Source organism: Prionailurus bengalensis, chromosome D1 (genome assembly GCF_016509475.1).
Source record: "Prionailurus bengalensis isolate Pbe53 chromosome D1, Fcat_Pben_1.1_paternal_pri, whole genome shotgun sequence".
Taxonomy (NCBI): Eukaryota; Metazoa; Chordata; class Mammalia; order Carnivora; family Felidae; genus Prionailurus; species Prionailurus bengalensis.
In genome coordinates, this window is record NC_057346.1 from 102,919,952 (window position 1) to 102,942,543 (window position 22,592).

The following is a 22,592-nucleotide window of genomic DNA, read 5'->3' on the forward strand; positions in this document are numbered from 1 at the left end:
TGCCCACCAAAGTGACTGCCTGCATGGGTCAGGGGCACTCACCCCAGGTCCTATACCCAGGTACTCACCACAGCGCCGGGGAAGCTCTTGGCTGCCCTACCTGGAAGGTGAGGACCGCACTACCTTAATTACAATATTTGTCACCAAAGAAATATGAGATACGTTTATGAAATCCTTGCAGGTATGGTAGGCCATCGCCAGACTGCAGATGGCACTGGGTTCTCCAGTTTCCCGAAACGTAAACGGCCAGAGAAGCAGCTTTGAGGGGGACTTCGAAGGAATCTGACCAAGGTCGGGTCACCCTACAAAGTCTCAGTGTCTGCCCGTCCCCCAAACCTGTGCTCGTAACCCTCCCAGTCTTAACATCGGATATTCGGACATTAGAGAAAACAAATCTTGTCTTAAAAAATTCACTGATGGAAACAACCATAAGGAAATCTAGCCGCCCGGGGACAAACAGGCCTTAAGATGTCAGATTTTTCTATCTTACTGCAAGACACAAAGACACTGAAATTAATTCAAGCCCTCTCTCCTGCTCTGGCTTACATTTTGGTCTCCTGAGGACCTGGGGGGATCAGTGAGTGTGGGAATAGCAAGGGAGGAAGAGAAAAAAGTCAAAGCAAAGAGAGAGATTTTAAAATGTAAATCTGCAGAAGCAGGTCCGAAAGGCCCAGCTCATGGGCTGTCTATGCATCCAGGACTGGAGCTCGGGACTTGGCACAGGTCACTGGGGCTTCGTCCTCCTTATCGTGTTATCTCGGGGGGGGGGGGGGGCGGGGGAGGGGCTCCCCTTGTCCCCACCCTACACTGCCTCAATGTCTGCAGGAGGCACTGCCTCTAGTCATGCGACAGACTTGCTGAAATTGTTGGGACAGAATATTAGAATGTTCTCTGAAGCGTTCCCATTGTATCTGGTTCGAGTTCCAGCAGCTAGCTGAGGCAGACGCCATTCCCATCACTTGCTGCCTCGCTCCGATGAGGATTGATGTGTAACATCAGAGAGAGGACTGATTATAACAAGGTCTGACGGGGCGCCCGACGTCTTCATTCCTTTGCTCTTTACTTCCTTCCTTCCCCTTCACCCTGCGTCTCTTTTTATTGATTGATTCCCTCAACCAATAGACGGGGTGCACTAGGCTTCGTGGCCGGGCTGCGATTCAGAGAGAAGAGATTCAGCGCCTTCCCTCAAGGAACTCATTCTTTAGTTAGGGAGTCAGACCATGAAACCCAGGCAGAAGCCAACCCAGCACATCCAAAGGCGTGGAGCCTTGACAGAGGGAGAACATTCAGGAACGAGCTAGAGCAGAGACTGGCCATGGTAGTGGCTCAAAGCCGGAGCGGCCAGCTAAGTGAAGGCATTTGGACTTGGGCCCATGTCAGTCACGTCCTATTGATCCTACCCCTTAATACACCTCCTATCCATCCTTGACCGCTGTCCTGCTCAGACGCTCATCATCTCTCACCCGGACGTTACCTCCTTCCAGACCCACACCGTTCCGCTGCAGCAGTTGATTTCCACGGTCCCCAGTTGGTGACACTACTTACTGCTCAAAACCGCTCAGAGGCTAGAGTTCCAGTCAGCCAACTGGTGAGGGCCAGTCCAGGCCCTGGGACACCAGCCATGGGACATTACTGCATTGGAGGGAAGAGGCAAGCACTGAACTGGATCTCTTGCCTCCCATACAAGTACCGGTGCTGGGGGGCTTTTCCCTCCCATGATCATGTCTGGATATCCAGGGTCCACCCTGTGGATGTTTTTGTCGCAAGGGGGTGTGTGTATTTAGATCGGGGAAGAATGGTTTGGCAAACAAGGCAGTTCGGATGAGCTGCACCAAGCCATCCTTGGGCACAAGCAAGTGGCCGGTCTTCAGCAGGGCCACCTTCCAGTGCAGGCCCCCCACCCCTTGCCCCCCAACCCCCCTCCCAACTCCTTACCCTACCTCCACCCCAGCACTGAGCTCTTTCCTCAAACCTCCTCCAGATAACCTCAGCCAGGACCCGCCATCCACACCCTGTCGTCACTTTCCGGGCAAGGTGAACCCACTCTTTCCTGCCCCTCGTCCCCTCCTAAGTTTTGATATGTGGAGACACCGCGAGCCATTCGTGAGCCATTCGTATAAAGGGCTTTGCTTTCTGATCAGCCAAACGATCAAACAAACAAAACAAAACACAAACTTCTTTGTCCTTTCAGGATCCGGTCTCCTGTAAATCAAAATGTTTGGTTTTCCCGGCTGGGGTCTTGAATGAGCTTATTTTGGAAGTCAAAAGATAAGCAAACATTTTCTCTTTCATTTCAACTGAGGAGAAGATGCGAATCATCTTAGGCAATATCAAAACAAAACCAAATTCCCACACTGATATTGGGCCACTTAGTGATCTTACTGATTCCTCTGAGTTCAGTTTCCTTGTGTATGAAATTGGAAGCAGGCTGTTGGACGGATTCAAGATAATGTAAGGAAATCACCCAACTCGTACCCTAGCTAACAAATAGCAACTAGGGGCACCTGGCTGGCTCGGTTGGATGAGCACACGACGCTTGATTTCAAGGTCATGAGTTCGAGCCCCATGTTGGGTGTAGAGATTACTTAAAATAAACAAATAAAACATGATGAATAGCAGCTATTGTTGTCACCAAAAATGATTTAATTACTGAAGAGCAAAGAGGAAATCATGAAATCATTTTGAGGAGGATTGCAAAGTGCTCCTAACCTAAAAGAGAAATAAATAAGGAAGAAAAAAAAAAACCCAAAATACTGTATAATGGGTGAGTTTGGCCATTTGTCCCAGAAGCCCTACCCCAGAGAACTGATCTCTAGGCAGCGTCCAGATAAATGCACATCAGTGTCAGCCAGGTGTCCTGCCCCGCTTGGCCGGGCTTGTCCAAGCAGGGGCTTGGTTGATTACACTCTGAGCTGCAGGAAGGAAGTCTATTCAGTGAACCAGAGTAAACAGGGAGGGGAAGGAGTCTTACTGGTGACCCTTCAGGGTATCTCCCACTGCCTTCAGAACAGCTCCGACAAGGGTGGGGAGCTTCTTGGATGAAGCCCTGAATGAAGACGAGTCCTCCTTGCTCTGGGAAGACCTTTCTGTAACCGAGGGTGAATCCTAAAGCCACCCAAGAGGCACCCGGGAGAGGGGGCTGCCCCAGCCTGTCAGGTCAGCCCCTCATCCCTGGTGGATGCTGGAGTCAGAAGCCATTGCCACCAGATCAGCCTCCCTTCCACCATGCAGAGAACAGGGAGCTTCTGAGCCAGTCCCTGTGATAGAAACGGGAGCCCTGGGCCCCACTGCACTCAGCCCTGAAAGCCTCCGGATGCTCCACTCAGCTCTAATTCCACGCTCATGAAGCAATCGTGTATTGGTAACTCGACTTCGGTATAGACTTTGGTAGAAACAGAGTGCCGTGGGTGCACTGACAACCTCTGCATCTCCGAGGCTAAGGACCGGGCTGGGGAATGCTGTTGACACCAAGGGCTGCCCCCCCCCAAAAGAGTAAATATCAATAGTACCCAATGTTCACTGAGCACTGACCACCTTGAGGCACTATTCTAAGTGCCTCGTACTTATTCTCTCATTGAATCTCCTAACAACCCTATGAGAGCAGGCGTTGTGATTAGCATCCATTATCTGGGCCAACTGAGGCCCTGAGGGATTAAGCCATTCCCCCAACTTCACATCGGGAGTAAGTGGCAGGGCTGGGATAGAAATCAGAGCCCCGTGCTCTTAACCAGTACCCCACCCAGCCTCCCTGAGGGGGCTCCCCCAAGCTCTCGACAGAGCATGAGCTCTGGAATTGGGCTGCGTTGAGTATCAACTATTAGTCATAGGAATGGGGGTGGGAACCTCGTTCAGAAGGCATCGTTGATTGAAACAAGAGAGAAGCATCACTTTCCACTCTGCCATGGGCCTGTGTCTCCCAGCCCTACTCACCCAAACACCCCCACAGGCACGCTCACGAAAGCAACAGGATTTTCCAGATGTCCAGCTCCCCCATGAAAAGAGGAACAAGAAAGAGCTGGGGCCAATGGAACGCTCTATACTTTTGTTGTGGGGAAAGGCAAAGAGAAGCAGAGAGAATCTGGAACCGTTTCCTTGGTGCTACAGGGGTAGGGTGCAGGGATATCAGAAATTCACTGGGAGAAGCTAGGGGAAGGGAAGTGGAGATAAGCGGGATCTCCAGTTGGCAGGAGAGCGCATATATGATGGACTCACCCTTCCTCCCTGCACTGGCTAGAACCAAACCCGAGGGGAGACTATAAAAGGCCCCTCAGGATCTGTAGACAGAACATACTGGACAAAGAAGCAGGAGGCCTGGGCTTCGGAGCCCCCAGCCAGGCAATCTAGAGCATCTTTCCCTCTGGGAAAGCCATGAAGCCAGTGCTGATCTCTCGCAGCCCTCACTGGCTGCCACACCGGGCCTCAGACAGGGCCTGAAGGTAAGCCAGGATCCGCTGTGGGTGTAGCAGGCTGCCTCCTGATGCCGCCCTCCCCCTCCCCACACAGAGGAGGGCAGCAAAGGCCTAGAGGGTGCGCATGCCCTGGGAGTCTGCTTGGAAGCTGAAATGGCCTGACAGTGACTCAGAAACCACGGATGTTCTTGAGGCTGATGGGTTCTTATAGATTGTACAGGCAGCTCCCTTCGTGGGCTGCGAAACCACAGGATGGGCCATGACCACTCTCAAGGAAGGAGCCTTACACGGCAAAGAGCCCTCTGAATCTTAAAGCAAACACAGACTCCGCTCCCTCCGAGACCAAAGCACCTCTGGGGATACAACAGGCCCCAACGGGGACCCTCGTCCTAGAATTCTCCTCAATGAAAACATCATTTGGGGTAGTAATACAGGCAACAGCAATGACAGCCTTTTACCAAGTGTTGCTTGAGGGCCAGGCATTGTGTTCAGAGCTATATGTGTTATATATATAATCATTTCATCCTTAAAGCCACCCCAGAAGGTAGCTGCTCTCATGTTGCCCCCTTTCGAAATAAGGAATCTGAGGCCTAAGGGAGATAAAGTAACTTGGCCACATCGCACGGCCAATAAGTGGGAGAGATAGACATTCAACTCAGGTCGGCGGTCTCCAGGGCCTGTGTTTTTAACTACATTTTTATGCTATAGTGTCCCTCGTCCTGTGCCAATGTCCTCCCCCTCCAGGAAGCCCTCCTTGATGCCCCCTTCCTCTACACAAAAGTCCTCTCGGGGCGCCTGGGTGGCGCAGTCGGTTAAGCGTCCGACTTCAGCCAGGTCACGATCTCGCGGTCCGTGAGTTCGAGCCCCGCGTCGGGCTCTGGGCTGATGGCTCAGAGCCTGGAGCCTGTTTCCGACTCTGTGTCTCCCTCTCTCTCTGCCCCTCCCCCGTTCATGCTATGTCTCTCTCTGTCCCAAAAATAAATAAACGTTGAAAAAAAAAAATTTTAATAAAAAAAAAAAAAAAAAAAGTCCTCTCTCCATCCTCTTGGGTCTCGCAGCATATCTTTTTATACCATTATTTGGACATCTCCCTTATACTACTTTGTAGTATTTGCCTCCCAGACTCTCCCTGGGAGTTTGGCCGTTGTGATGAGGTGTGGGGGAAACGACCTACACTAAACAAACTCATACGAGACTGATTGATGAACCTGGAAGGCGGTTTATTAATTTACACTGAGAAATGAAACCAGCCGGCAGACGGGAATCCTGAGGTTGACTGGTCAGCACAATCTCTTTCAGGAAGGATAGACTTTTGGGAAAGGAAATCAATACCAGAAGGTTCTTTGTTCAGTACAAAGTCAGAGTGAAGGGAGTTGACGGACTGACACTTAGGTAAAGCCTGACACACCCCTATAAAGCCTCCTACCTGCCAAGGAGTCCGAATCCAAGGCAGGGATCCCTATGGGTGTCCTCTTCTCTGGATAGTGCTGGATTGTTCTGGATCCCAGGAAGATCCTGCCTTTCTGGCTGCCTGTATCATGACTGTGCCTAGCCTTTTTGTTAGCTTGTTTGTTTAGATTATTTCTGCATACCTGATAGAACGGAGAGGGAATTTACCATTGAGACCCAGTGAAGAAGAAGAATCAATACTGTGCTGCCCTTTGCAGAGCCTTGACTTCCACGTGGCCATTTCATCTCTGTGCTGCTCTGCAACAGAGGAATGGCAGATGGCAAAAAAAAAAAAAAAAAAAAAAAAAAACATGGAAGCCAGACTGCCTAGGTCTGAATCCCGGAGAGTCGGTTTCCCCATCTCTCTGTTGCAGATAATAATAGCACCCTCCTCATCATTTGTCGAGAGAGTGCAACGAGTTAGTACACATAAAATGCTTAGAACAGTGTCTGGCATCTGGTAAGCACTCAATACTTGTTAGTGATGATTAATAATTCATTTTATAGATGGAAAAACTGAAGCCCAGAGAGATAAAAAGTCAACTAAGATCATGCAGCCAGTAAGTGGCGAAGCGATCATTCAAAAGCAAACTGGCTTCCTTCAGGTGCCAAGGGTTTCTCCCAAACCCAGTTTCTTAGCCTTCACCCTTCATGAGAATCCCAAGAGGAGCTTGTTTAAAAATGCAGATTCAGGGGCACCTGGGTGGCTCAGTCGGTTAGGCGTCCAACTTCAGCTCAGGTCATGATCTTATACTCCGTGAGTTCAAGCCCCACGTCGGGCTCTGTGCTGACAGCTCGGAGCCTGGAGCCTGCTTCGGATTCTGTGACTCCTTCCCTCTCTGCCCCTCCGCCTCTCACTCTGTCTCTCTTTCAAAAATAAATAAACATCAAAAAAAAAATTTTTTAATAAATAGATAAATAAAAATAAAAATGCAGATTCACCACCCACCAGAAAGGGTAACCTTTAAAAGGATGAAACCATCAAGGTCTGGCGAGGACGAGGGACAACCAGAGGGAGTTAGGTAGGCACCGTCACTTGAGAAAGATATTTGGCAGTTTCAAATGGAGCGAGAAAACACCTGGCTGGTGTCAGCCAGGGTCAACCAGGGGAGAGAACCACTCTTGGTGAGGTGCTCGGGGATTCAGCCCTACTCACTGTGGGAGCTGGTTAAGCACTCTTGGGAAACTCTGGTCTTTGCTTCTCAAGTTGGAGCTTCGATGCCACAGGTCAGACAGCCAGGAACAGAAGGCAGATCTGGGGGAGATCAAGGAACAGGCTGGACCCCATAAGCTCTAACCGGAACCACCCCCCCCACCAAAGGATGAATTTCTGAATCCCAGAAACCCGTGTCAGTTTTTGGCTGCGTCTGTCACCGACAATGTGGGTATTTTGCAGAAGCCAGTGTTTCGCCACCAGCTAAACACAGACACACGTGGCTCAGGAGGAGGAACCAGCTGCTTGTTCCTGTCAGCAAGGGGTGTCAGCGGAGCAGCCACAACATGTGTGAGCTACAGAAGGACTGCTGATTCCCTTCCACTTTCCAAATCCCCTCAAGAATCCCCCCTCGTGGCCCCACCCCAACCAGAAACATAAGGAAGAGAATCCTGTGTTAGCCACCACACCTACCCTACGATCAGGCAATTCCACTCTAGATATTTACCCAAGAGAACAAGTGCATATGTTCACCAAAAGACATGTGCAAGAATGTTCATAGCAGCTTTATTCATAATAGCCAGAAGCTGGAAACGGCTCAAATGCCCATCGATAGGAATATGGCTAAACAAATTGTCCTATACTCACACAATGGAATACTGCTTTGCAATAAAAGGAACAAAACTATTGGTACACACAACATAGATTAATTTTGCTGACATGATGTTGAGCAGAAGAAACCAGACACAAAAGCATGTATGATGTACAATTCTTTTTGCGTTAAGTTCAAGGACAGGCAACACCAACTAGCAGTGACAAAAATCACAGTGGCTGATCACTGCCGAGGACAGGTGGGTTAATCACTTCGCCACTTGATGGAGTCTTGGGGGCCCCTGAGAGTGTTCTCTGTCTTCATCTAGATAGCAGCTATACAGTTCTAGCCACATGTCAAAATCCACTGGGTTATACACTTAAGGTGTGTGCCCTTTACTGAATGTATGCTGTGCCTTCGTTTCAATTGGAATGCAGATTCCTGGCCCCGCCCCCAGAGATACCTACCAGCTCTGATGCCCTTGAGGGACCACCGTAGGGGAAAACGGCCCTGTGTGTGCCTCATTTCTTCAGTTTGCTCCCCACTCTGTATAGACAGTCATCTTTGAATTCATCCGAAAACCAGCCTTTTGGAGGAGAGAGAACATCCGATTTTAATCCTACTTCTCTGGGATTTGGAAAAGCAATTCCTGTTCGAAAAGCATCCCCCCCCACCCCCCCCGCCCAAGGTGTGGGACTTAATCAAACAAAGCTCCTTCCTAGAAAGGGCATCAGGAAGGTGTGCTAACAGTGTCTGAAAGTCGAATTGCTCTTGGTTTTAAGATGCCAGGTAGGTTTCACGGACCATTCCTTTGGGGACTTCTAGGAATGGAAGCTACCGTGTTTTCACAACACTTTCCCATATCCTGAACACCGCTCAGCCGCCCTCTCCTGGCAGGATCGGGCCCAGGACAGCTGCCTCTATCTTCAGAGGCTGAATCATTTAGGGACCGGAGGTCCCCGCTCCATGACAGGGAGGCACCCTCCCTGGGGAAGCTCTTGAAGGTCATGAGAGTCCCGGACACAATGGCCTGAGCTTCCGCACAGCTCAAAATGAGGCTAATTCCCTTTCCTCCTGTTTGAAACCCAGCCGTACCTGTGGAGCAGGTGACGCCGATGTGCGTTCAAGTGCCTGTGTCCCCTCCGAGCCTCCGTTTCCATCCTTCACTGGTGCACGTGGGCTGTGCGATGCTGCATCCTGATGGAGGAAAGGCAAGAGACAGAACAGTCCCAAGTATTCACACAGTTCCCCGCAACTGGCCAAACAAAGCCAAATTCCTCAAGCCCTCCCTGAACACCTGCCTACCACCACGGCCTCTCCCCCGGCCCCCGCCCTCCAGCTGGAAAGGATGCAGAGTCTTCTGGGAAGGGTTTGGTTTCAGGGTCCCCAGTGAGAAGCCGATACCTCCCAGAGGCTGCTCATCAGTGCCAAGCGGATAGGTATCTGGGCTCAGGGGAAGTGACACCAAAGAGGTGCCATTGACAGGGGCGCCTGGGTGGCGCAGTCGGTTAAGCGTCCGACTTCAGCCAGGTCACGATCTCGCGGTCCGTGAGTTCGAGCCCCGCGTCAGGCTCTGGGCTGATGGCTCAGAGTCTGGAGCCTGTTCCGATTCTGTGTCTCCCTCTCTCTCTGCCCCTCCCCCGTTCATGCTCTGTCTCTCTCTGTCCCAAAAATAAATAAACGTTGAAAAAAAAAATTAAAGAAAAAAAAAAGAGGTGCCATTGACAAATCAAGTGAATAGGCTGCAGCCCAGCACCCGAGCAAGTGAGACAGGCAGCAGTAGCACAGAGATACCCAGATTCCACTAGGCAGTCAGAGGCTTGAGGCTTCTGGAAGAGCAGATACAGGCTGAGTGTCCCTTCTGTGCGCTGTCACCCTGCCACCAGGTGACAAGTCAGCTGCTGAACCTCCCTTCCATCTACCAAAGCCAGGCAGCCAGGGCAGCCAGAGAGCAGCCTGCTACACTGTGACTTGAGCTACTTGAAGCTGGCCTGCCTCACCCTGCCACTTGCTGATGGGCCCAGTCCCCCCACCTCCTAACCCACCCCCCTACCTTCCCCCCCTCCCCCCACCACCTCCCCAGCCATATTAACAATGCAAAGGAGAGGCCCCAAGTGGACTCTGGAAACAAAGAGGTCCAAAGCAAGTCATGGGATTGGAGGAACACTGACCAATCAGGCTCCAAGAAGCAGGGCTGGCAGATTGATCCAGAAAGGGCAGCAGGAACGAACTGATACCTGCTGAGCTCTGTGCATGGCTCGGTTTATACCTGGTCATGCTGATGGATTCCATGTGTGGAGGGTCTGGATATCTCAGGGCTCAGGGGTGATGCATATAATCAGCTATGCACCTATAGTTCCCTGGCTTGGGGACCAGAAGGGCCCAGAGCTGGAGTTACGCCAATCAAAAATGAGCCCTGGGACTGAGGCTGCCTCACGCCTGCAGAAAGTGCCCAGGGGAGCTGGAACCTGAGCCTGAGGCAAGACTGGGGGTGCCTGAGACCAGTCCTGGGAGCACTGGCTTAACTGGCTTGGAGAAAGACACATAGTCTGGACTATGTGGGGACCTAGTCCTGAGTCATTTGTACGGATTCCTCAAGAGAGGAGACTCCAGGAAAATGGCAAGAACAAAACTGCCTGAGGACTTCCACTAAAGAGCTTCAGTATCACTGTGAAGAGAGCCGTTCCCCTCTCAGCTCTGACAGGAGATCTGCCCCCTGGGAAGGGGCCATGAGCATCAGCAGGAGGCCGGAGAGCAAGCAACAACGGGTATGAGACAGGACAACCACTCAGCGGGGCATCTGGGAGGCGTTGGCCCCCAACAAGTCTACAGGATTGAGGCCTGGGCGTCAACGGTCACTGTGATCTCTGCCCAAGCCTGTGTTGGCCATCCCTGGTCCACAAGCCTCCCTCCAGCTGTGACACACTCTCCCTGCATGACTATGAATGAGTGCCTTCTCCTCTGAGCCCCCTCCTCAACCAGAAAAGAGGAAGGAAATTGCACGGACCTTTCTCCCAGAAGAGCAGATCTGGAAGCCCTTGCTCTGAATCTGCATGGCACCGTCCCCCACCCCTGTGCCCTCCATCATCAACATGGTGGGCAGCGGGCCCAAGAACGCTGGCACTGAGTGAGGGCCACTGGCTGGGAATGGCTTTGGTGCTGAGATGCTGGGGTGTGTGGAGGGCCAAAAGGCGGCCCAGTCAGGGAGAGAGCCGCATGTCACCCCTCAGGCAGGCTGCCTGGGCTCCGACACCTCATGGCTGTCTGTCCCTCACAGGGAGGACCCACCACTCTCCATTTACTAAAGTGATCTGAAACTTTGAACAGGCCACACAGCTCCCGGGCCTGGCTCCACCTCACGGAGCCCTCTGTGCCACCTGGCTCCCGCAGGAAGCCCCTGCTTCATCCTTTACTGCCTCACCCCCAACCAACTCCTACTCATCCTTCAGAGCTTTGCTCAAATACAACTTCCTGAAGAGCACGGTCACAGAGCCCCAGGATGGACGCACTGTGGCCAGTACCCTTCCGTAGAATCGATCTTTGCTGGTAATTACACATTTGGGTTTGGGGTGACCTGATTCTTGAGTCCTCCCCCTGCCCTTCAGGTGCATAAACACTCACCAGCACACAACGGGGGTGGCCAGTTTCTGTCATTCAACAACTATTCATTGAGTGATTGCTGGGGGCCAGGGGCTACAGAGGTATCGGTGGGTACAAAGTCAAGTGGGTACAAAGTCAACCACCCTGCTCTGGTGGAGCTTACGTTCTAGTAAAAAGAGACAGCCAATAAGCAAGAAACCTAATAAATAGATAACTTACATAGCACATTGGCAGGTTATGAGTGCTTTGGGAAAGAGGAAAAGTAGAGCAGATGTGGGGGTGCAGGTGGAAGCATGAGGTACCAGACCAAGTGGGGAGAGCTCATTGAAAAGGGGGGGGCACAGGCGAAACCTTGAAGGAAGCAAGGACTTGGCAGAGGGCCGCTGGTCACCGTCACATCTCCAGCCTGAGGCCCCGTACTTGGCACCCAGTAGTCATTTGAGAAGTTACTGAACAGAAGAATAGACGTGTGACTGGATGGACGGTCTCTGTGTAGCTATGTTTAATGTCCAGCCAAGTCACTGTTACCTGGACCTAGGGGACCAGCATGGTCATTATGGTTGGCCCTTCCCCCAAACATCTCTTTCCTCCTCCCACTGCTCAGCAGTCACGTGACTCAGCTCACCTGCTGGGCTGCCCTGATGAGTCCAAGGTCGTTAAGGTGGTATCACGTTCCTCACCCAGGAGACCGATTGGGGATCCTGACTTCAGTCAATCAGTGTATATTACCCTCCGGATGATGATTAGAGGGGATTGACCTAAGATACCCCAGGGAGAAAGGAAAGACTTTTAGCCCATGACTGGTGGAGGCCTGCTTTCTCCTGGATATGGATAAGGAGTTATGTGCTAGCAAATTTGGGTTGAGTTTTCCAAAAACTGAACAAATATGGGCCCTTCTTTCCACTTCCACGTGTGCTGCCTTGATCCCTCACCAGGAAGCTTTTCCCAATTTGCCAAGATTGTGGAGGGGTCTCCACACTGTCCTGTCCTCTCTCTGTGTACCACCCAGCATCGGCTCCTTGATTCTCACCACCACCCTGTGAAACACGTATTATCCCCATCTTAGAAGCAAGGAGATACAGTCCTACAGAAGTGAAGAAACTTGAGTTCGGTGAAGCTACTGAAATATACCTTGATCAAAAAGCTGCCTCTGAAGACGTGACCAGCTGCCGGTCACAGAAGGGAGAGGACAGAGGCTCCCGAGGTCCTGCACGTGCTGTGGAAGAGGCCAGGGGTCCAGCCGTCTCAGGGTCTCCCGCCTGGACCCACCAATGCTGGTCCCCTCCACTTGCAGCTTGGCTATCTCTCATTCCTTAGGTGGGTCTTGCCTCAGGCAAGAAATTCCTCTTTTTTTAATTTTAAATTTTAAATTATTAAAGAGATAATATATGCCCCGGGTTTTAAGAAACAAACAGCACAAAAGGTTACGTAGTAAAAAGTAAGTCTGCCATGATCCAGGGCAGGGTGGCTGTGGTGGGCACGTAGCGGGGGGACACGTCTATTACTCACATCCACAGACCCCTCCAATGACCCTGAGAGGCGAGCACGGGCTCCTGGCTGGACAGACACCGCCGCAAACCCAGCACTTCCCTCTCAAGGACTCTCAAGCAGAGTCCTTCCAAGACAAAATTCTGGGCAGCTTCTGTTACTTGCTTTGTTTATGTCCTTCCAGAGGTAGCCGGTGCATGCATCAGTATGTGTGTGTGTGTAATTACATATATTTCATCCCGCAGGGTTTGAAACAGGTGATAATACACTACCGCATTGTTCTGCACCTTGCTGTAACTTCGAATCTCTGCTTTTGTTCCATATAAGAACATAGGAACTTCCTTCATTCGTTTCTCCTTTTTTCTTTTTCTTTTTTTTTAAAGTAGGCTCCATGCCCAAAGTAGGGCTTGAACTCTCAACCCTGAGATCCAGAGTCCCATGCTCTACCGACTGAGCTGGCCAGGTGGCCCTTCATGCTTTTTGGTGACTGTATATGGATGTACTAAAATGTATGTAGCCAATCCCTTTTGATGAATTTAGGTTATGTGTATTACATCAGATGCTACCACAAACAAGGCAGCATTGACTATCAATCTACAGATGCCTTTGTGTACATTTTAAGAATTACCGAAGGATAATGTCTTAAAGAGTCCATTTTGGAGTCAACAAGGATATTATATTCGTTTTCAACATAATAGCTGCTGTCAAACTGTCTTGCAAAGTGGTCAAATAATACTCCCTCCCATAACGAATGAATACCTCTTGCTCCTACCATGGAAAGACAAGAAATTCATGGGCCCACTATGCAGGGCATGGAGGAGGGAGCATCGGCCTGTCACATTCCCTCGTCATTAATAAGATCAAGGACCAGAATGGTAAGAGGAAGGACTTTGGGGTCAAACAGTACAAGACTTGAGTCTGGGCCCTGTTACTTACCTGCTATGTGCCTCAAGTAAATGTCTTAACCTGTGGACCACAGCTTCCCAACATGTAAAGTAGAAATTCAAAATCATATGCATTTCATAGGGTCATTATAAAGAGCCAGTAATAAAGTGGTAGTTACGCAAGGTAAATTAGTTCTGGAGATCTGTACAATACAGGGCCTAGAGATAATAATACTTCGCTGCACCCTTAAAAATCCATTAAGAAGGTAAATCTCATGTGAAATGCCCTTACCACAATAAAAGTAAAAGAACCGTTTGGGGCGCCTCCCGGGCTCAGTCAGTTGAGCATTTCAGCTCAGGTCATGATCTCATGGTTCGTGAGTTCGAGCCCCACATTGGGCTCTCTGCTGTCAGCGCAGAGCCTGCTTTGGATCCTCTGTTTCCCTCTCTGTCCCTCCCCCATTTATGTTTTTTTTTTTTCTCAAAAATAAAATAAAGACTTCAAAATATAAAGACTCAAAATAAAGACTTCAAATATATATATATATTTTTTTTTAAAAAAGAATTCGTTGATGGATATACTTTGACCCCAAGATGGGGAAAAAAAGAGCCAACAGAGATTATGTATACATAAAGCTTCTAGTATAGTGCCTGGCACACAGTGGGAGCTTAATATCTGAGAATCAATTTTTGTAGTCGGCAGCCTTCTGAATCTGAGTGTCCTCTTTGTCCGTTAATGGCTTTGATCTGGATTTGGCTCAAGCAAGCCCTGGAGAAGCACTGAGCACAGGAGCAGGGAGGGGGCACAGGGTGGGTCTCAGGGCCCCAGGCTGGGAGGGGCTGGTGGACTCCAGAGAGGTGATCTGGCTGGGACCGGTTCAGGCCGTGGAAATGATGGTAGCCGATAGGGCAGATGGTGTGGAGGAAGTAAAATGGAACGGGAAGTCGAGTTAGACTGTGGCATAAGATAGTTCAGTTTTTCCTAAAGGGGGTTGTGTGTACAAGATGATCTTTAGTGATTTTTTTATACTATTAATTTTTTTTAATTTTTTATTGTACACTGAAAAATATAACCAACACATTTAACAGATGATTCCAAGGGGCTCTTACTTAGGATAATGCTAGAGTAGGCGTTTGAATGTTTAAAAAGTGAGTTGATTTAAATTTAAAGATTCAGTAAATCATAGTACATGATGTGTGAGCCACAGTTATCCCCCAAAGCATGATGGCAATACATTAATGACTGAAGTTCTTTAAACACTGATGCACAAAGCCAGCGATGGAATTTAGTGCAAGTTTTGGAAGCAGACAGCATGAAGATCAAGCCCAGCTCTGCAATTTACCCTGTGGGCACGTGGATCTCAGATTCCTGATCTGTAGAATGGGAATAATATTAGTTTTTGTTCACAGGGTTGTCATGCAGATTCAATGAAATCACATACGTGACTCACATCCCTGTCTGGAATGGAGTAAGCCCCTAACAAACACGATCACGATAATTATTAGAGTGAGTCTAGGCTAAAGAGTTTTGCTTTTATTACCAATAATTGTGGTTTTGTTCGTATAGCATTAATTCTGTTGTGAAAATAATATTTCTATTTTTCACATTTATTTTTGAGAGAGAGAGAGAGAGAGAGAGAGAGAGAGCATGAGTGGGGGTGGGGCAGAGAGAGAGGGAGACAGAGACTCTGAAGCTCCAGGCTGGGCTGTCAGTGAAAAGCTGGACGTGGGGCTCAAACTCACAAACTGTGAGATCATGACCTGAGCCCAAGTCAGACCCTCAACCGACTGAGCCACTCAGGCCCCCCTGAAAATAATACTGCAACATTAACATAGAAGATTCTTTTTTAGTGTTTATTTATTCACTTTTGAGAGAGAGTGTGTTGAGGCAGGGGAGAGGGGGAGGGGCAGAGAGAGAGAATCCCGAGCAGGCTCCACACCATCAGCTCAGAGCCCGACTCAGAGCTTGAACCCAGGAACCGCTGAGATCACGACCTGAATCTAAACCAAGAATCAGATACTTAACCCACTAGTCCACCCAGGTGCCCCAACAAAGAAGATTCTTAAACAAAAAGGAAAAGCACTCATTCTCCCAACCTTAAATAATTTTCAATTTTGCATATTCTCTTCCAGACTTTGTCAACATGAATACTTACTGTTCATAACCGCAATCACAGTGTTCATGCAAATTTCATATCCTGCCTTTTCTCAACAAACATGATGTTATAAACATTTTCCATGCTTCTGCATATTCTTTATAATTATCTGTTTGTGGCTGCCTAATATTGCATTGACGGGATGAGCCTTGCTTTTCTTAACCATCTCGCTGCCTGGAAAAATGTAGAAGGATAATGCCAGTGGCATTCCATGACCTTTTTTCATCTACTGAATTATGTTCTTAAGATCAATTCCCGGAAGTGAGATTAATGGGTCAAAAGGTAATAATGTTTTTGAGGCTCCTGTTACATTTTACTAGATTGTTTTGCAGAGTTTTGCATGCTGCTTCCAGAGATGTAGGAACACAGACTTCATCCAACGTTGCCAGCGCTGGGCGATGGTGTTTATGAATTCTGCTAATTTAATAAGAAGGAAACGCTATCCTGAGACTGCCTTCATTTCCATCTCTTTGATCACAAACAGGTTGAACTATTTTCCAAGTATTTGTTTACTCTCTGCTTATCCTCTTGGGTGAAATCGTTGCCCATATCCTTCACCTGTTTGTCTGTTGAAGTCTTAAGATTTTCCTTATTAATTTGAGCGCTTTAGAGTTCATAGATATTAATCATTTGCTGGCCAGATTTGGCCATGGGAGGCTTCTGAGCAGGAGGTCATCAGATTACAACTACATTTTGGGGGATTAACCTTGAGATTAACTGAGGTAAGTGGGTTGAGAGACAGAGAAATCTGCCAGTGGCTACTGTGCTTGACGCCATAGCAGGAGCGTGAACTGCGCAGGGGTGGTGGGAATGGGTAGGCGGGTCCGTGTCCCCCATACGAGAGCTTGTGGCTCTCTGCCCTGTCTCCCACAATGCCCTTCACACATATGTACTCTCTCGCAAATTCAGTGGCTTCAGCCCACAGAATTTAAGGGGAAAGGAATTATCCTGTCCTGTCCATTCACTACAGAAATGAGAAAAAGTACTGCCCACAGGGAATCACACAGGAAAGGGGTTCCATAAGCACCTTCCTTCTCCGGGGGTCTCCTGGAGGTAGGGGAGGGGTTGGAGAATTGGTGCAACAGGAAGGGGGCATCATCAGAGTCTTTCAACACATAATGTGGGTTCCCAGTCTAACAGAATCTAAAGCAGCTCATCTAATAGCCCCCCGGCCCCCCAGGCAGGCCTTCCCAATACTTCCCAAAGCCCACTTTCCATCCCAGACTTGCCCCCTCTGCTGGACGTCAATGCAACCAGCAGCACCTTGCACCATGATTATTTACTAGACCATGCGTCCAGGAGGTCAGCGCTGTTTGCCGAGTGCCTACTCTGTGCCAAGGCTGTGCCCAGCGCATGAAATAAAGTCAAAGAAAACATGGACCCTGTGCTTGGCAAGTTCACACTCTAGTAAGAAAGGGAGGCTCTCTTCAGCAGGAAGGGAACTCCAGCAGACACAATGGGACCCAAATATCTAACCAACAGACCTTCAGGGAGCCAAAATTCTGACTTTTGGTCAAGACTGGCATGGAGCTTCATGAAACAAGGAAAGATTCACACAGACCTGGATTCAGAGCTTGGTTCCACAAATTCCTAGTCATGTCAGCTCTGATGAAGTCACATGACATCTCAGCATGGCTGCCCCTAACATTTGCAGGCTTAACACTGCAGATGGAAGGTAGGTACCATAGGCTGGGAGGTTTCTCCTCACCCCACCAGTCCATGCCAGGCAACCCCTGCCCACAAGTACCCCTAGCCTCTTACCCACACCAGCCTTGTTCCTTTGCATTCTTCAACGGAATCTGACATTGGAAAACCAGGTTCAAACATAGAATGATCTAACTCCATGGAGTTCTACACACAAACTCAGCCACCTCCTCTCGTCTTCCCAAACATAGCTCCATCCCAAACAAGGGCCTTACATACATCCTATGTAGGAATATCCTACCCACATGTCCAAGCTCCAGCTACTCCCCACAAACAGCTTCCCGATGGGAAAAGACACTCCATAAGCCCTGGAAGTAGATTTGGGCCATTTGAGCAAAAGATTCCAGAATTCTGGATACCCACAGTATGGTCTAGAAGGGGAATACAGGCTCCCAGAGGGCATATCCCCTTGGTTGCAGGGACTTCACGCCCCATGAAGGGATGCTGCCTAGAGGAGGACCCGAACAAAACCCTTTAAAGCATGGGACCCAGGGCAAGAAGGATCTTTTGTTTTTTTAAGTTTATTTATTTACTTTGAGAGCAAGCACAAGCATGTGCAGGGGAGGGGCAGAAAAGAAGGAGAGACAGAATCTCAAGCAGGCTCCAGCTGTCAGTGCAGAGTCCCACATGGGGTTTGAACCGATGAACCGTGACATCGTGACCTGAGCCGAGATCAAGAGTCAGACACTTAACCGACTGAGCCACCCAGGCGCCCCCTGGACAAGACGGATCTAAGAGTAATACTACCTCTCTGAGGAATCTCTATCGGTAAACAGGGGATGTTAATAGACCCTGCCCCATAGAGCTGCTCTGAATGTTAAATGAGCCAGTGCACATAGTTCATGACATGAAGTGGTTAATAAATGCCAGTAACTGTTATAAATAATATAAACGGACAGAGACCCTAGAAACCAAACAGGGAAGGAGAAAACATGTTGTAACACCCTTGCCCTTTAAACTACTTCGCTTTATGTTTTTTTCCTGATTTTGGAAAGCAGCCCTGTCCCCATTAGGCGGGCAGAGTAGGACTTTGGGTGGGAGGGGGGAGGGTTCTGGGTGAAAAGTGCAGGCCCTGCCCCGCCCCAGCACGCAGTCACTGAAGGCTCAGGGGCCTCAGAGAGTCCCTAGAAGTTCTGACCTGCCCGTGGGTCCCTCATCACACCCCCAGAGCTGGGAAGGGTGTGGGTAGGGCAGAGGGTAGGGCAGCATGGAAAAGGATCTAGCTGGGAGGCTGCCTTCCAGTAGCTTCTGATTCCGGAGGGAGAAATGAGGATGTCACAAAGGCATGGCTCTGGGGACCCTTCCAGTGTCCACACTGCTCCTTTCAATGATGGGGAGCCTGACGCCCAGAGAGGAGAGAGGTCTGTCCCAGGATACACAGCCATTTGGAGGCTGGCTCCAGGCTAGAACCGGACTTGGAGCTCGGGCCTGGATTGTGTTCATCACACCAGGCAGTGCTGGTCTGTGCCAGAGGGAGGGAGAGATGTGGAGGCCAGACACACACACGGGGTAGGAGGTTCTAACTCAGCGGCGCCTGGGTGGCTCAGTTGGTTAAGTGTCCGACTCTTGATTTCGGCTCAGGTCATGATCTCACAGTTTGTGGGTTTGAGCCCCGTGTTGGGCTCTGCGCTGACGGCAGCTGGCATGGAGCCTGCCTGGGTTTCTCTGTCTCCCTCTCTCTGCCCCTTCCCCCTTCTCAAAAATAAATAAACTTAAAAAAAAAAAAAACAGGTTGTAACTCAACACCGACTCCCAGAATCAGCTGTGACCTCGGGTCCCCACCCTACCCTCTGCCACTAGACGGCAATATCTATTTCTGCGGGCTGTTGTGAGGCTGAAAAAGAAAATTAATAGTAATTTTATTAGAGTTTGTTGAGCACAGGGTCAGGTACTCTGTTAGGTTCTTTCATGTTTTATCTCATTTAATCCTCAGACAACCGCGTGCCCTGGGAACTAGTACTGCCCCCCTTCCATTTTCTGGCTGAGAAAACTGGGGCTTAGAACAGGTAAATACCCTGCCCAGCGTCCTGGAGCTAAGTCAGCAGCGGAGCCGCGGTAGGAACCTGCCCTGGACCCCTGAGCCACCCCCACTTCGGCCGCCGCCCACCAAGTGTCCTACACAATGAAGTTGCCAAATCAGGTGTCAGAAAGAGCCAGGGACGTGCTGTGGACTCACGAGATGGGTTCCCCCAGAGGAAACAGGAGCCCTGGGGGTCACAGCGAGAGTAGGAGTGCTGTTAGTGAGTGGGCACTCGTAGAGGAAGTCGAGACTCGCCTAATGTGTGCCAGTGTCTTGTTTCCTGTACCTGACCTCTTTTCCCAAGCCCACCATTTTCCACACAAGGGACCCTCCCCCTTCTCCGGGAAAATCCATCCATCCCATCAGTCCATTCCTGAAGCTCCTTGGGTTTCCCTTGGGGCTGCAGATCCACATACAGCCACCAGAGGGCAGGCCAGCTCCGTGGCGAGTCCTGAGGACCCAGTACCCCCAGAGACTGGCCAAGTAAGTGTCCAGCCAGGAAGGGATGGACCCAGATGCCCTATGACACAACCATCCTTTGTATCTTGCCACCAGCTTACTCCCTCGGATGTCAAAACATCTAACTGTAGAAGCCAAACTCATGTTCACACGTGGTGCCTGATTCCACTGGGACAAAGATCTTAAGAACCACCACCAAAACAGTAAGGACAATTGGTTATCACCACAGACACGGGTCAGAACTTCATTTTACTAAGCACTTTCTCATATCTTGAGTGGTTGGAGATGTACTGAAGCCTTATGAGTATGTTCCCACTGTACAGATGAGGAAACTGAAGGACCAGAAAAAGGAGTAACTTACTTAGGGTCACCTAGAGAACGCTGGTCTTCAGACTGGAGGGAGAGTGGTTTCCAATTCCCTGACCATCTGGAGGTGGGATTGGGGGGGGTGGGAGCAGGGGGGGGGCAGGGGGATGCAGGTGTGGACAGGGAGAGGAACAAAGGGTCAGAACGCTCTACAGGGAAGGCCAAATGCATTGTGGTACTTCCTGTAAAGCAACCATCCACCCACCCACCATCCATCCATCCATCCATCCATCCATCCATCCAGAAGGGTTCATTGAGCATTTGCTGGGGACACAAAGACGGATGAGAGGAGTTTCCTGCCCTCAAAAAGCTGGCAGTCTAATGCGGGAAGTGGTGAGTCAGCAGATAATTATAAGAAACTGCACAGCTGTACAATGGGATGTGAGCAGAGGGTCTGCGACCCTCGGAGGGGCGGCCAAGTGGAAGGTGTCTCTGGGGCTCCCAAGCCCTGAAGGAGAGGCACGGAGCCAAGGATTATGGGCAGGAGCACCCCTTTCCAACTGCATCTCACCCCGGGATGGGGGTTCCCCTCCCGGCTTCGCGTGCTGGCCTGTGTTGGGGGCCAGGGGTCCTCCCACCCCTCTCAGAAGAGCGCGGGCCCAGGGAGCCGATGACAGCACACCTGAGTCAGCCCGCCGCCCACCCGCCCCTCAGCGTCTGTCTCCGCATCTTGTGATATTTCGCTCCCCGGGAGCCAGCCCCACTGCGCTCCGGAGGCAGCTCGGCAAACAAACCCAGCGACAGATTGTGCCGCGGCTCATTCCGGGGAAGGACGCCAAATCCCACCCTGCTACCCCCAACACTCCCTCCCCGCCGCCCCCTCCAGGCCCTCCTCCCAGGCGCGGGGCCTCGGCAGGGTGGGTCCCAGGAAACGCTGGGGCCTATTCCTGCCTTCTAGAGATGGGAGGGGGGTTGGAGCCCCAGAGACGCCCCTTTCCGCTCCTGCCTCTCCTGAACCAGAGGCGCGGCAGAGGACATTAGGTGAGGAGAGAGCCCAGGAAGGGCAGGCGACAAACCGGCAGGGGGCGCCCGAGCGTCCAGGTGCAAGACTGCCGAGAGCCTGCCAATGAAATGGGGGTGGGGAGACGGAGGCCGACACCGAGAAACAGACAAGAGACACAGAGAGGTAGAGGCAGAGAGGCAGAGGGCCATGGGACAGAAGGGAGGCTACAGAGACACGGAGAGACGGTGAGAGAGACAGAGAAGTTAGTGATAGAGACAGATGCATAAAGATAGGAAATGACAGGGAGAGAGACAGGAGGGAGAGAGGAAGGAATGGGGGGGGGGGGGGTGGAACAGAGAGACAGAGACTACAAAATATGAATAAGGGTGGGGGAAGAAAGTGAGAGAAGTCGAATGAGAGCCAGGGAAGAATGAGAGACTATGGGTGGAGCGGGGAATGAATGGGGAAAAGAAACCGGCATTTATAAAGCGCCGACTGTATGCCAGGGGCTGCGTTGGACTCTGGCACCGACAGGAGAGGAGGAGCCGGAGAGGAGGCAGCGGGGGCGAGGGGTTCTTTTTCTGTGCTCCCGGGAGCGGCCGCCCGGGGCTCTCGCGCTTCCTCGGGTGGGGCTGCGCGCAGATGGCCCCGGCCCGGGCGGCACGCGCCGCTCCCGCAGCGCCTACCCCGCGGGTGCCGCAAGGCCACGGTCCCCGAAGCGCCTTCCCCCATGGCCGCGCGCCTGTCCGGAGCCGGGGCGGCTCCGAGGGCCGGATGCTGGGCGCCCGGGGCGGGGTCGCGGCCGGGGTCATTGTCCTCGCTGTCTTTGTAAGGAGACGCTTAGGTCACGGATCGGATGGTATAGCCTCGAACGCGGCCACACGAGGCGCGAGGGGCTCCGTCGGGATCAGAACGCAACCCTCTTTTAGAGGAAGAAGCAGCTCGTGTAAAATCAGTGGTCTCTTCCCCACGCAGGAGATGAGATATTCCCTTTAGGTCACATCACACTCACACATAAAAATGCACACACTCGCACGCGCACCCAAACTTGCACCCGCTCGCAAACGCATTAAGGGCACACACACCCAGGCCCTATCCCCCTGCCAGCCATCCCAAGTTCGCTCGCGCCAAACTCTAGCACACCTCACGTTTCCCACCAGTGCAGCCCCGCGCGCTGGTGGGCACTCCGCGGCTCACCCATCCGCACACTCACGTGCCCCCCTCTTCCCCGGGCCCGTTTAGAAGGTCGCGCGCAAACACTCCAGAGTCACACCTTCACAAGTGTCCTTGTGCGCGCGTGCACGCTCATATACACTCCATCTTGCACACGCAAACTCTTGCATATGCTATTCTTCTAGTCGCACACACT